Source organism: Suricata suricatta, chromosome 11 (genome assembly GCF_006229205.1).
Source record: "Suricata suricatta isolate VVHF042 chromosome 11, meerkat_22Aug2017_6uvM2_HiC, whole genome shotgun sequence".
NCBI classification, from domain to species: Eukaryota; Metazoa; Chordata; class Mammalia; order Carnivora; family Herpestidae; genus Suricata; species Suricata suricatta.
The window spans coordinates 50,373,369-50,385,933 of NC_043710.1; positions in this window are offsets into that span (position 1 = coordinate 50,373,369).

A 12,565-nucleotide genomic window follows, 5' to 3' on the forward strand; every position below is an offset into this window, starting at 1 on the left:
GGGATTTTCTCTCTCTTCCTCTCTCTCTGCCTTTCCCCTTCTTGCACTCTCTGTCTCTATCAAAATAAAATTTAAAAAAGTAAAAAAGGTATTTGTCTTTCTCTGACTGGTGTATTTAACTTAGCATTATACTCTCTAGTTCTACCCATATTTTTGCAAATGGCAAAATTTCATTTTTTTTAAATGGCTAAATAATATTACATTGTGTGTGTGTGTGTGTGTGTGTGTGTGTGTGTGTGTACCACCTCTTCTTTTTCCATTCATCAGCTGAGGGACACTTGGGATGCTTCCATTCTTGGCTATTATAAATAATGCTGCTATAAATATAGGGGTGTATGTATCCCTTAGATTAGTGTTTTTGTATTTTTTGGATAAATACCAAATAGTGTGATTACTGGATCGGAGAGTAGTTCTATTTTTTACTTTTTGAGGAACTGCCATACTGTTTTCCACAGTGGCTGCTCCAGTTTGCATTCCCACTAAAAGTGAACTAGGATTCCTTTTTCTCCACATTCTTGCCAACACTTGTTGTGTCCTTTATGTGCTTTCTTCATCCATGTAGCCATATCCATGCTGCCTCAGGCCCTCAACCACCAGCCCTGCTTCCTGGCTCAGAAGGCAAAGCCCAGATAGTTGTCACATTTGTCTCATCTCTGACTGACCATTGTCCTCGCCATCTGGGGCAAGGGAAAGGCTTTGGCTTGAGTTCCATGGAATCAGACACTGTGAGAGCAAACTGAAGCCCCTCTAGCACTCAGGTCCAAGCAAGCAGCTGTCCAAAGGGGCTATTCCCAGTGCTTGGGTGGCTCAGTCGGTTGAGCATCCAACTTCAGCTCATATCATTATTTCACAGTTCTTGAGTTCAAGCCCTGCATCAGGCTCTGGGCTCACAGTTCAGAGCCTGGAGCCTGCTTCGGATTCTTTTTCTCCCTCTCTCTCTGCCCCTCCCCCTGTTCATGCTCTGTCTCTCTCTCAAAAATAAATAAACATTAAACAAAATTAAGACACAAAGAAAAAAAATAAAGGGACTATTCCTAGGTTGAAGTCGTTCCATATGGCCCATCACTCAACATCTTTTGAGAAGCTGCAGCCAGCTCACCCATGGCACCATCTTGTGTTTGTTTGCTCTCCTTCTTTGCCTCACCTCCTGGCTTTTTTTTTCAGGGGGGGGGGTCTTAATTCTTCCTTTCCCCTCACTCTTGCTTTCCTGAGATTACGCTCCCCAAGAATTGGTCACAAATAGGTTTCATTTATTAAGACCTTCTCTATACCAAGCTCTGTCCTAAGCTTTTGCATCAGAGTCTCAGGTCAGCTCTATAAAGTAGGGATCATTCTCATGTAGCTTTTAAAGATAAAGAAAATCAGGCCTAATGTAACAAATTATGTATTGCATTTAATTGTTGGTTTAGATAATTCTCCATTCAAGAGCTTCTGCATCGTCCACTTCTCTGGCCCATTTGGTCCGGACCAGGGAACTTCGTCAGAGAGCGCTCCCAATAAACGCCTATTACATTAAAAAAAAAAAAAAAGAGCTTCTGCATCTTTAAAAGTTTATAGTTGATAGTCTGTAACCTAACAGAGGCCCTGGTAGACCATAGCATGGTTCTTCCATGTTTTGCATCTCTATGCTGTAGTTAGAACCACCGAGTGTTTAAAAATTCATTGAAGAAATATTAGATCACAATTTTCATCTTCTCTATAGCAATATTAAGAAATATTTTTCATCTCCCATTTATTTTGCTAGTTCTTTTTCTCCTTTTTTTCTCTCTCAGAGTAACTTTGTTTAAGTTCTGAACAATTTTTTAAACTATTGCCTATCATTGCAAGAGGTGGCTTCCTATGGATTATATTTGGAGGATGTTCGTTACATGGTGCATTAGCCAGAGAAATTGTCTAGGATAGCGGAATTCTCATTATGACACAGAGTTGGCAGTGTGAGTTTTTCCTTTTCTTTAGCAGTTAACAATGCAAAGTTTCTCTTCTGCGTTCTGAGATTACTTGCTGCAAGATGATTGTCTGATTCTGTTCAGTTCTGCAAGCTTTACTCCTATAAGAATGAAACTACTACTTTAAGGAAGCTCCGCGAGCCAGCAGCCCACAGACTCTATTCTCATTGCTCTAAATTTTGTGTATTCCGCACTTCAGGATGTGCCCATTCACCTTGGAGAAGTACGGTCTGCCGGCTTTGCACATGTGCCTCTTCTGTGATAGGCAGTTGGGATCATCCTTGCTCTGATCCTGACTGCTAGATCCTGTGGCTCTCAAAAATATCCTAGTTTCATCAAAGATGAACAGAGTTTGCATTTATGTTACTCTTTCCTGCTTTAAGATTTTTTCCCAGTGTGAGATGATGAGAAAAATACACAGGTAGACCACATATGGATCATGGATTGTAAGTATGTACCACTTTCTTCCCTCTGACAGTTTGAGAAACTTAACATTGATTTTATAGAATATAGGTCCAAGGAAGATGTTAGAATCATCTGAGTGTAGCACAAATATTCCTGAAAATTGAAGGAAACTATAACCTCATCCAGGGGAACACTGAGGAACATGAAGCCAGAGTTACTAATTACTCCAGAAGCTAGAGTACCTAATTTCTCATACAGCATTCCCATACAATTAATGAAGACTAGTAATTAATAGATAATACATACAAAACTTACTGAGTTTTGTCTACAATTTTCTAGCCCTTACAGTTTTGGGGGATTAAGTTATAGACTTCATTTTTCCTTAGAGTCCTACCTTCAACCTGCATACTTTTTCATACACATGTTATACACATAACCTACACAGAGATTTTAAAACCTTTCAGTATTAGTCTTCATTGGATTCAGTTTCATGGAAGACCTTTGGAGACCTCACTATCTATAGCTATACACACACATATATGCCCATATACATATGTATGATTACACACATATATACTTACATATCATATATATACACACACATATATATACAAATATACATCTATGTCTACCTCAGAAAATATTTCATAAATATTTCTTTAATTTCACAAATTTCATAAATTTCCAAAACCAGTTAAAAATGTCAAGTTACAACTAAACTGATATAATATTAAAATATAGCCAAATCTATACTGAAAATTATTAGAGAAATATAATTACTTTTCTGAAAGCTTAAATAAGCAGGTTTGTGTGAAACAGTATCTGGAAGTCCACCTAATTTTCACAAACTCAGTTCCCAAAGGACATATCAGTTTTTATCTCATGCTATTATTTACATTTAGTTCTCCCAAATATCAAGCCAAATGTTATATAATTTTGTATATAAAAGCAAATAGAGAACATTTAGAAAACTTCAGTCATAAAAAATTTCAGACAGTTTAGTTTTGGCATAAATAATAACTGACTCTTTGTATGGATTAAAATATTCTCTTTCCAGGGGCTCCTGGGTGGCTCAGTCAGTTAAGCTCTGACTTCAGCTCAGGTCATATCTCGCAATTCATGAGTTTGGGCCTGGTGTCGGGCTCTGTGCTGACAGCTCAGAGGCTGGAGTCTGCTAAGGATTCAGTGTCTCCCTCTCTTTCTGTCCCTTCTCCACTTGTGCTCTGCTTCTCAAAAATAAATAAACATTGAAACAATTTTTTTAATTTTTAAAATATTTATTTATTTTTGAGAGACAGAGAGAGACAGTGTGATCAGGGGAGGGGCAGAGAGAGAGGGAAACACAGAATCTGAAGCAGGCTCCAGGCTCTGAGCTGTCAACACAGAGCCCAATGCAGGGCTTGAACCCACGAACCGTGAGATCAGACCTGAGCCGAAGTCAGATGCTTAACCGACTGAGCCACCCAGGTGCCCTAACATTAAAAACAGTTTAAAAAATATGCTATTTCCACATCCTACAAATGCATTTTCTGTAATAATTTTCATAATTATGACAAGGATAAGGCAAGTGGCCATCTTTAAGGGTTAAGGTATAGATTCTATTTTACCAACAAAAAAATACCCAGGTTGAAGGATAATACATCTTTCCGTTCTGTTACATACTTTCCCTACTATATCTTTGCATTTAAAACAAAACGTTTAGAATAAAAGTTACTAAAATTGGAATTGTGCAAGTTAACTTAAGAAACTTCATAAAGAAATTTTATGCTGTAGTTATGCTAGATTTCCTTCCCTTCTTGATTCCAAAGCAGTTCTTTCAAAGTAGAATTGTTAACTGGTTCAAAAGACCCTCCCCCACCCCCACCCTGTTTCTCCCTCTAGAATCTCTAAATGGGAGAAACGTCTTGATAATTGTCTGGGTATATTTCATTTTAAGTACCTGTATTTTTCTCCCTGATATGTTGCTTGATTCAGTCTATCAAGATCATACTTAAAAAAAAATCATACTTATCCCTGAAAAAAAATTCATTAAAAAATCATTCTGAAAAAAAGTCATGACTTTAGACATCATTTAACTCATACTGGCATTTTACTTCCCTTAAATGGACTCCACCTTACTTCAGTATATTTGAGAACTGTAGATAATTCTGGAATACACAAAACTAATAGTTTTAAAAACTTTTTTTCACAGGCAAATTACACATTTAACTAGCACTGATAAGACTTATAATTTCTCAACTTCTCATATATATAAATCACACATTTGTTCTGGTCAAAACACACTCTTAAAAAATACATTTCAGAAAGGAGTTTCTCATACTTATGAATGGTAATTTAATGTTCCCAATTAACCATTTTTAAACATTTGCTTAAAAGGCATCTATTTAAGCAAATGTGTTTTGGAAATGATGTCACATAATTTCAAGGTCCGAATACCCTCTCCTGTCCCCCACTCTTTTACTTTCCTGCATGGACAGAAAGGTTACATATATACAGTCCAAATAGAATAATTCAGAGTTTAAAAGCATCAATTTACAGTCAGCATAGACATAGTACTTACAATTTTGATGTTTTAGCTTGTTTCCAGTCTTTTCTTTGCCATTCCTTTAGAGAGGGTCAGTGAGTTTGGAGACTATACACACCTCTAATATTATCCCCCCTCATATTTAAAACCTTGACTTCTATCCAATTTCCTTTGCTAAGTTAAGATTATTCATTATTTCAGATCCTTTCTATTCCATTTATTTTAAAATTTTTATTTATTTTTTTTTTGAGAGAGAGCACATGTGCTTGAGTGGGGGAGGGGTAGAGAGAGAGAGAGAGAGACAGAGAGAGAGAGAGAGAAATAGAGTGGCAAACTGGCTCCATGCTCAGCTCAGAGTCTGATGCAGGGCTCGATCTCATGAACATGATCATGACCTGAGCCAAAATCAAAAATTGAATGCTTAACCAGCTGAGTCACACAGGCACCCCCAGATTTCTCTCTATTTTTAAAGTTGACATATAGGGGCATTCTCCATAAACGAGGGATTACTACTTCCTTGATTTGGTGGAATTTGTTTTTAAAACTTGCAGAACATTATGTGGCTCTCAAGTAGTTGACGTGCCCAAGGATATGCAAGATCAGAGGATAGAGACATTAGCAGAAGGGGAAAATCCCAAATAGTATCCATCAAGGGTAGCCCTTAAAAGATCATATCACCATCTGGCAATCTCATGCAAAAACAAGATCTGGTAACAGGAAATTCTTAATCCCTACATGAGGATGTAGACTCAACAGAGTTTATGGTGAAAACTGTGACAGACATGAGATACATTTATAGAGGTGTGGAAACTGCTTCTCACCACCAAAGCAGCCTCCCGTTAGGTCAGTGAGTAGATGGACTGCATATAGTGCCTACTAATGGAAAGGACCCTCTGCATATCTCTACTAATATGTGCCCTGCGGTTATTATTTACTGTTCTACGAGTTCTACCCTAGGTAATAAGATAAGAAAAAAAGAATATGTGAAAAGATATCATTAATGTTAACTTAGCAAATGTAGAATAATATAAATTTTGTGATTCCATTAAAAATGAATGTGTATAATATATATGTCATAGAAAATGATTTACTTTTTGGTAGTGGGATGGGAAAATATACTTATATTTTTCATTTTTGATCCTCCTCAAATTATTTGCACTTGTGAATATGTATGAATTTTGGCAATAAAAAGTGGAAAATTCCACCATTCTACTTAATTCAGAAGTCCTTCAGCTATAAATAAAATAGCTCTCTCTTTCCTTTTTAAATTTTATTTTAGAGAGAGAGAGTGATGTGGGAGAGGGGGAGAGAGAGAGAGAGAGAGAGAGAGAGAGAGAGAGAGAGGGAGGGAATCTTAAGCAGGCTCCATGCATGCTTAGTGAGGAACCCGATGTGGGACTCATTCTCATGACCCTGGGGTCAGACCTGAGCCAACACCAAGAGTTGGACTTTCAACCTACTGAGCTACCCAGGTGCCCTGGTAACTTTTAAATATATATAAATACTTCATATAATCACTGTCAAAAAAATTTTTTTATATTTCTTAACCAAGCTGTTTATATCTTTTACAGCAGAAGTATGAGCAGAAATTTTGAATTAAAAATTCTGTTGCTTTTTTCTTTATATAAATTTTGGCTTTTATTCTTTCCTTTTTCTCTGGTAACTATAGGAATATGCATAACCCAGGAAAATTCCATTATGAAGAGTTAAGCAATCAGCACAGAGATAATACCACAAAGAAAAATACAACATTCACGATAATGAAATTTCATGTAGCTATCAAGATGATGGTTTAAAATAATTTTAACTATATGAGAAAAATTTCAAAATACAATGGTTTAAAGTATGAGAAAATCAAATCATTTATGCAGTATGAACCCAGCTACATTTTAAAGTTAAATGTGCTGGGGCTCCTGGGTGGCTCAGGCATTTAGGCTAAGCCTGACTCTTGATTTTGGCTCAGGTCATGATCTCACAATTTGTGGGATTGAACCCTGTGTGGGGCTCTGCTCTGACAGCTGGAGTCTGCTTGAGATTCTCTTTCTCCCTCTCTCTCTGCCCTTCCCTAACTTATGCATGCTCATGTGTGCTCTCTCTCTCTCTCTCTCTCTCTCAATAAGTAAATGTAAAAAAAGAAATTAAATTAAATTACAATATGTATAGGAGGAGGAAGACTAGACCAAAATGTTACCGGTGATGATAGGACAAGCCACATATTTTCTCCTTTATACTTTTTACTTAGTTTCCAAATTAAATTATTTTTGAATGAATACAGGAAAATGTAAATATTTAAAACATGTTAAACAACAATAAAACATAGACTCTAGTAAGTAAAAGGGGTCAGATATGAGGATGGGATTTATCAGTGTGCAGTAGAGGTAGGAAGACAGAGGCAATTCTATGCTGACACGTGGAGAATTCGAACAGCTGAAGAGGCTCTATTTAGTAAGGGGGCCTCATATAATTTATACAGAATGGGGTCTTGAGCCTGTACATTTTTTCCCCAGCATCCAAATAAGGAACTTTCAGATTGTGCTGAGAAGCCAAAAAAATGCAGAAGATAGATAATCTTTGGTTAGAGCCCGAGTCTCTGCAGGCAGCCGCCCTCTCTTGACAGAGCGTCAGTAGTGGGGCGCTCCTGGAGGCTCATCTCCATCTTGTCAGCACAGAGAAGAAAATAAAACTGCAGGCATCTGAGTTACTCATAGGGAGCTAAAGCTAAATAAAGAGGCGACAGGGTGGAAGTGGGTGGTGATGGAATGGATCCTAAGCATGGCTTTCAAAGCACAAATACTTAGGCTGCACAGACTATCTACAACGTGGGGATATAATTGAATAGACAGCATGAAAATACAGGAGTCTTTGCTGGGGAAGGAGTAAGACAAGATAGCCACACCCTGTATGATCACCAACCTCTTTTATATGGAGTATCTAAAGCTAGGATCTCAGAAAACAAGCTTGTCATTATCCACTCCATTTCCTTTTTTCTCCCTTACTTCTGTCCTATTACTTAAACATAGAGGCCTTTAGACTGAGGTGGCTCTAATGCCGGGTCGGTCCACCTAAGCAAACCAAACTCTAAGTCTGTAAATGCTTTGAGGTCACAAAATTGAAACCCAAGGACATCCAATAACAAAACAAACAGCCAGGTAGGCTATTTAACCAAGAGCCAATCAATAATTTCCTTATCTTGCTTCTAGAGGCTCTATAGAAGTCCGTACCCTGGCTCCTCCTGTTGTGGAGTTCTCCTAGTCACTTCTGATTTGGCACTATCCTGTTGGAATGGATAAATGCTTAAATGAACTTAAAAACTTTAATATGCTTCAGTTTGTCTTTTAACACTTCTGTTAATCTTACCTCCATTGTCTCAATCCTCAATGCTCAAACATTTTATCTCCTCGGCATCTCACATATACAATTGGTCAACAAATCTTGAAGGAGCTATGTATGCAACATTTCACAAATCTAGTCTCACTTCTGTTACACTGTTGTCATCCTCATTTAGAATCTCCTTGTTTCTCATGTGGGCTCTTGAAATCATCTCTTAAGTGTCCATAGTCAAATCTATGGGATATAATCAGTTGCTCAAAACACTACTCTTGATTTTCCACAAAACTTGTGATCTTCTCTTCTTCTTAGTCAAAGTTGCCTTTTGGTGTGATACTTGTTATGTTTGTAAAATTGTTCCATTCCCCACTATGCTGTAAACTTTGAGGACAGGGATATATTGAATTTATCTTTCAGTCTTTCACAATGCTACATGTATTTAAAAGTCGTAAAAATAGGGGCGCCTGGGTGGCTCAATCCGTTAAACATCTGACTCCTTGTTTCGGCTCAGGTCGTATCTCAGGACTCATGAGTTTGAGTCCTGCCTTCGCCTATTGTGTTGGCATTGTAGAGCCTGTTTAGGATTTTCTGTCTCCCTCTCTCTCTGCCCCTCCCATGCTCATGCTCTCTGTTTCTCTCAAAAATAAATAAATAAATAAATAAACATTTAAAAAGTCATAAAAATAATTGTTTCATTGTCCATAACAGTGGACCCTTGGCATATAGTTATTAACTTAGCTTCCCTATCCTTTTAAATCAATTCTCAGAAGCTCCTCCTAAAAGCATGCCTTAAATAAGAGAAATAGGGATGACGCTTCCTTTCGGAACCATAAAAACTACACCCTGAGCACCTGTTTCCCCCCATATCCTCAGTCATTGGTGGAAATACATTAGTGTGCAGTCTATCCAAGATTCTGAGGTTAATGAGAGACTCTTAATGATAGATAACAAACAGTGGGTTGACCAAGGGAGGTGGGTTGGAGATCGGCTAGATGTGTGATGGGTACTAAGAAGGGCACTTGTTGTGATGAGCACTGGGTGTTGTATGTAAGTGATGAATTACTGAATCCTATCCTGATACCAATATTGCACTGTATGTTAACTAACTGAGATTTAAATTAAAAAAAGGAAAAAATCAACTTAAAAAATACTGAGGTTATCATCCCTTTTCCATAACTGCCTGTTTGCTGGTAGGTGTTAGCACCTCCATCTCTGTTGGGGATTGATGCCTATGCAGTGTTTGCTACTAGGCACAAGTAGAGGCAGATCCTGAAATTTGATTGACACAAGTTCTTTATTTATCTATTTTTTTAGAGAGAGAGAGAGCAGAGAGTATGAGTGAGGGAGAGGGGCAGAGGAAGAAAGAAAGAGAGAGAGAAAATTTTAAACGACTCCATGCTCAGTGTGGAGCCCAATGTGGGGCTCTATCCCATGACCCTGGCATCATGACCTGAGCTGAAATCAGGATTTGGACACTCAACCAGCTGAGTGACCCAGGCACCATGATAGACCCAAGTTCTTAACTACACATAGTTCTGGATTGACTGCTGTTATACTGTCACCACCATGCAGGATGCTCTGATTACTCTCCTAGAAACTCTTTGCTCTGCCACTAGGAATCTCTGTTTCTCATGCGCTCTTCCACCTTGCCATTGCCGGTGGACCAGTATTCTGCAATAGAGTTGAATCTCCCTGCCCTTGCTCCATTGCTGATTGGGGGTGCTCTCATTATGTCCCTGGAAGCACATTCTTTCAAGTATTTTTATTTTAGAAGGCAGATCTTATGTTATAGGATTTTGCTATCGTACCAAAAACTCAGTGCAATCTTTATCTTCAGGGAAGGGCTGGGATCTTGATCTTTTCTCCAGATTAGTGGGTTGGGGGACTTAACAGAATACCTCAGAGAGACTCATGGCTCTTTTACTTTCAAGTATATTACTCAGACAGACCATTAAATATATTAAACATTATGATAGTGTGTGGCGGGGAGAGAGTTGTTCCTCTTAGCCTTTGCTTTTAGCCACTAATATAGTCCCAGACTTCCAAGGAATATAAGCAAATAAGTGTAGGATATTTAGTTCTGACCATTCCTCCCCCTTTTTTTTTCTTCCTGGAGGACAGATACAATAAGACCCATATGTTTGCTTCGTAAAGCATAAACGTTCAGGTTATGCTAATGACAAAGAGTTGAATAAGGAAAATGGAGCTTTGATACAGATCAAACAAAAGTCAACTTAAAGCTTTTTGAAGATGGCTTAATACTAAAACAATAAGGATAATAGAAATGCCTGAAAATGAAGAAAAGCTTCTAAAACAAGACAAGAAATCTCAATACCTTAGACAAAAGTAAAACATACATATAATAACAAATTAAAGAACTTAACAACATCTACAAAGAGCAAAGCTACAAAAGCCAAACCCTAGAGGGAATCTCTGCAGTGTGGTAGATGTTGAGTGGATGCATTCCCAGCACTCATTAAAGGACTAGCCTCATAGGTCCAGCTAGAGTTGTGTTCTAATTTACTGATCCATGTTTCCCCTGGTCATAGCTGACTGGCCCAGGATTAAGCATTACATCCAAGCTAGGTCAATCACAGCTCTTTCTCTAGACCTGTGGTTCTCAACTAGACATGATTATGCCACCAGGGGACAGCTGGCAAAGACTGAAGACACTTTTGAGGATCACAACTAGCATCTAGTAGGTAGAGAGGTCAGGGATGCTGCTAAACATCTTAAAATGCACAGAACAGCCTCCTACAACAAAGAATTAGCCTGTCCAAGTGTCAATAGTGCTGAGATTGATGAACTTCACAGTTGATTGATCCCTGGTATAAGCCTTACTTAGACTGTTCCTCACACGGATATGTACAATTTAAAAATTGGATGAAAAATATTTCCCTGGTATGTGATAGTGGGATGGGTGAGCTTTAAGTTTTACTTATTTTTGAGTCACAAAGAAGACATTGCATAGAATTCACAAACACATTGTAATGAGATAAGTTGTAATTCAGATAAACTCTTTGGTAGTTTGGGTTATTTATTTTTTTCTTATGGCTCTTTCTTCACAGCATTCAGTATAAGAGACTGTGTTGAAACATTAACTGAACAGTTTCTACTGTCAGTTATAATGAATCCCTTACTCAATCTGGCATCCGGTAATATGGGGCCAGTTTTTTCAGTTGTGAAGACTCTATAGTCTATTCCTCTGCCTATGGTGCATGATGGAAAAAGATGGAAAAGGATGCAAAGTTAATTCAGGATAAACTTCTGCTCCACTAATGATATTACATTAACAACAACAACAAAACTCAGGTGTGTGTGGAAGTAGTCTCATAGGCATTGGGGAAATTTTGTTCTTTTTCTTTTCAGAAGTGCTAGTACCCATTACTAGCTAGTGCCCATTATTAGGACACCTACCTGAGTCTTTGTTATAATGCTACAGGGTTCTGGGATGTGCCAACAGAAAGGCACCAATGAACAAACAGTATCAGAGCCACTAGTAAAGCTAAAAAGAAGTAAAAGTATGTAAGATTATTTGCAAGAAGTGGTTTCCAGGGCAATAAACAAAAGGACAAGAGTATGTATATATGTATGCATTTTTCGGAGGTATTTAAAAATTATTTAAAATGTTTTATGGTTGTGATTTAGGTGTGACTACACAGAAGGCAGAAAGAGACAAAGTGTAGATTTAGTGCAGATACACGTCACCACCCCAGTGGGAAGGTAAGGAGAGCTTAGTGATGTAGAAAAGAGCATTAAGCCCACTGTATGTGACCAGAATTGTCAGCAGTTTGTCTGAATGTAACAGGAGGATTTTAAGACAGAGCCTCATGCCCACTTGAGAGTTGTGCCTCTTACAACTGTAGCTGTTGTGTCAAAACAGCCACATCACCGTCATAGTGCATGGCTTGCTGGATTGTCCAGCTCAACCAAGATCCAGGGGAGGAAGGAAACAGAGGGCTTCTGAGATGGAAAGTACTGAAATGCTTAGGGGAAGCTCAGTGATGTCTGAAGGGTGATCTATTTCTGGAAAGCATTAAGCACTGAAAAAGGCTTATAGATCATACTGGGGCTACTAAATATTTCTGTGAGTTTTCTGTTTAACTTCCTATAAGATGTCCAAGAGGGGTAGAGATTAAAAAAAAAACCACAGGTAGATAAATCCTGAATATTACATTCAGCTGCATTAGGGAGGGTCAAACAAATCATTGTTCTTATGGTGGGGATGGCAGTTGAGCTGCACATAGTGACTTATCTAGCACATATTTCAAATGTTAATTAGAGTAACACAACTCTTGTTGCAAATGTATTCTCAAAGTAGGGACTGTTAGGAAGAATGGGGGTGAACAGAGGACAAATAAAA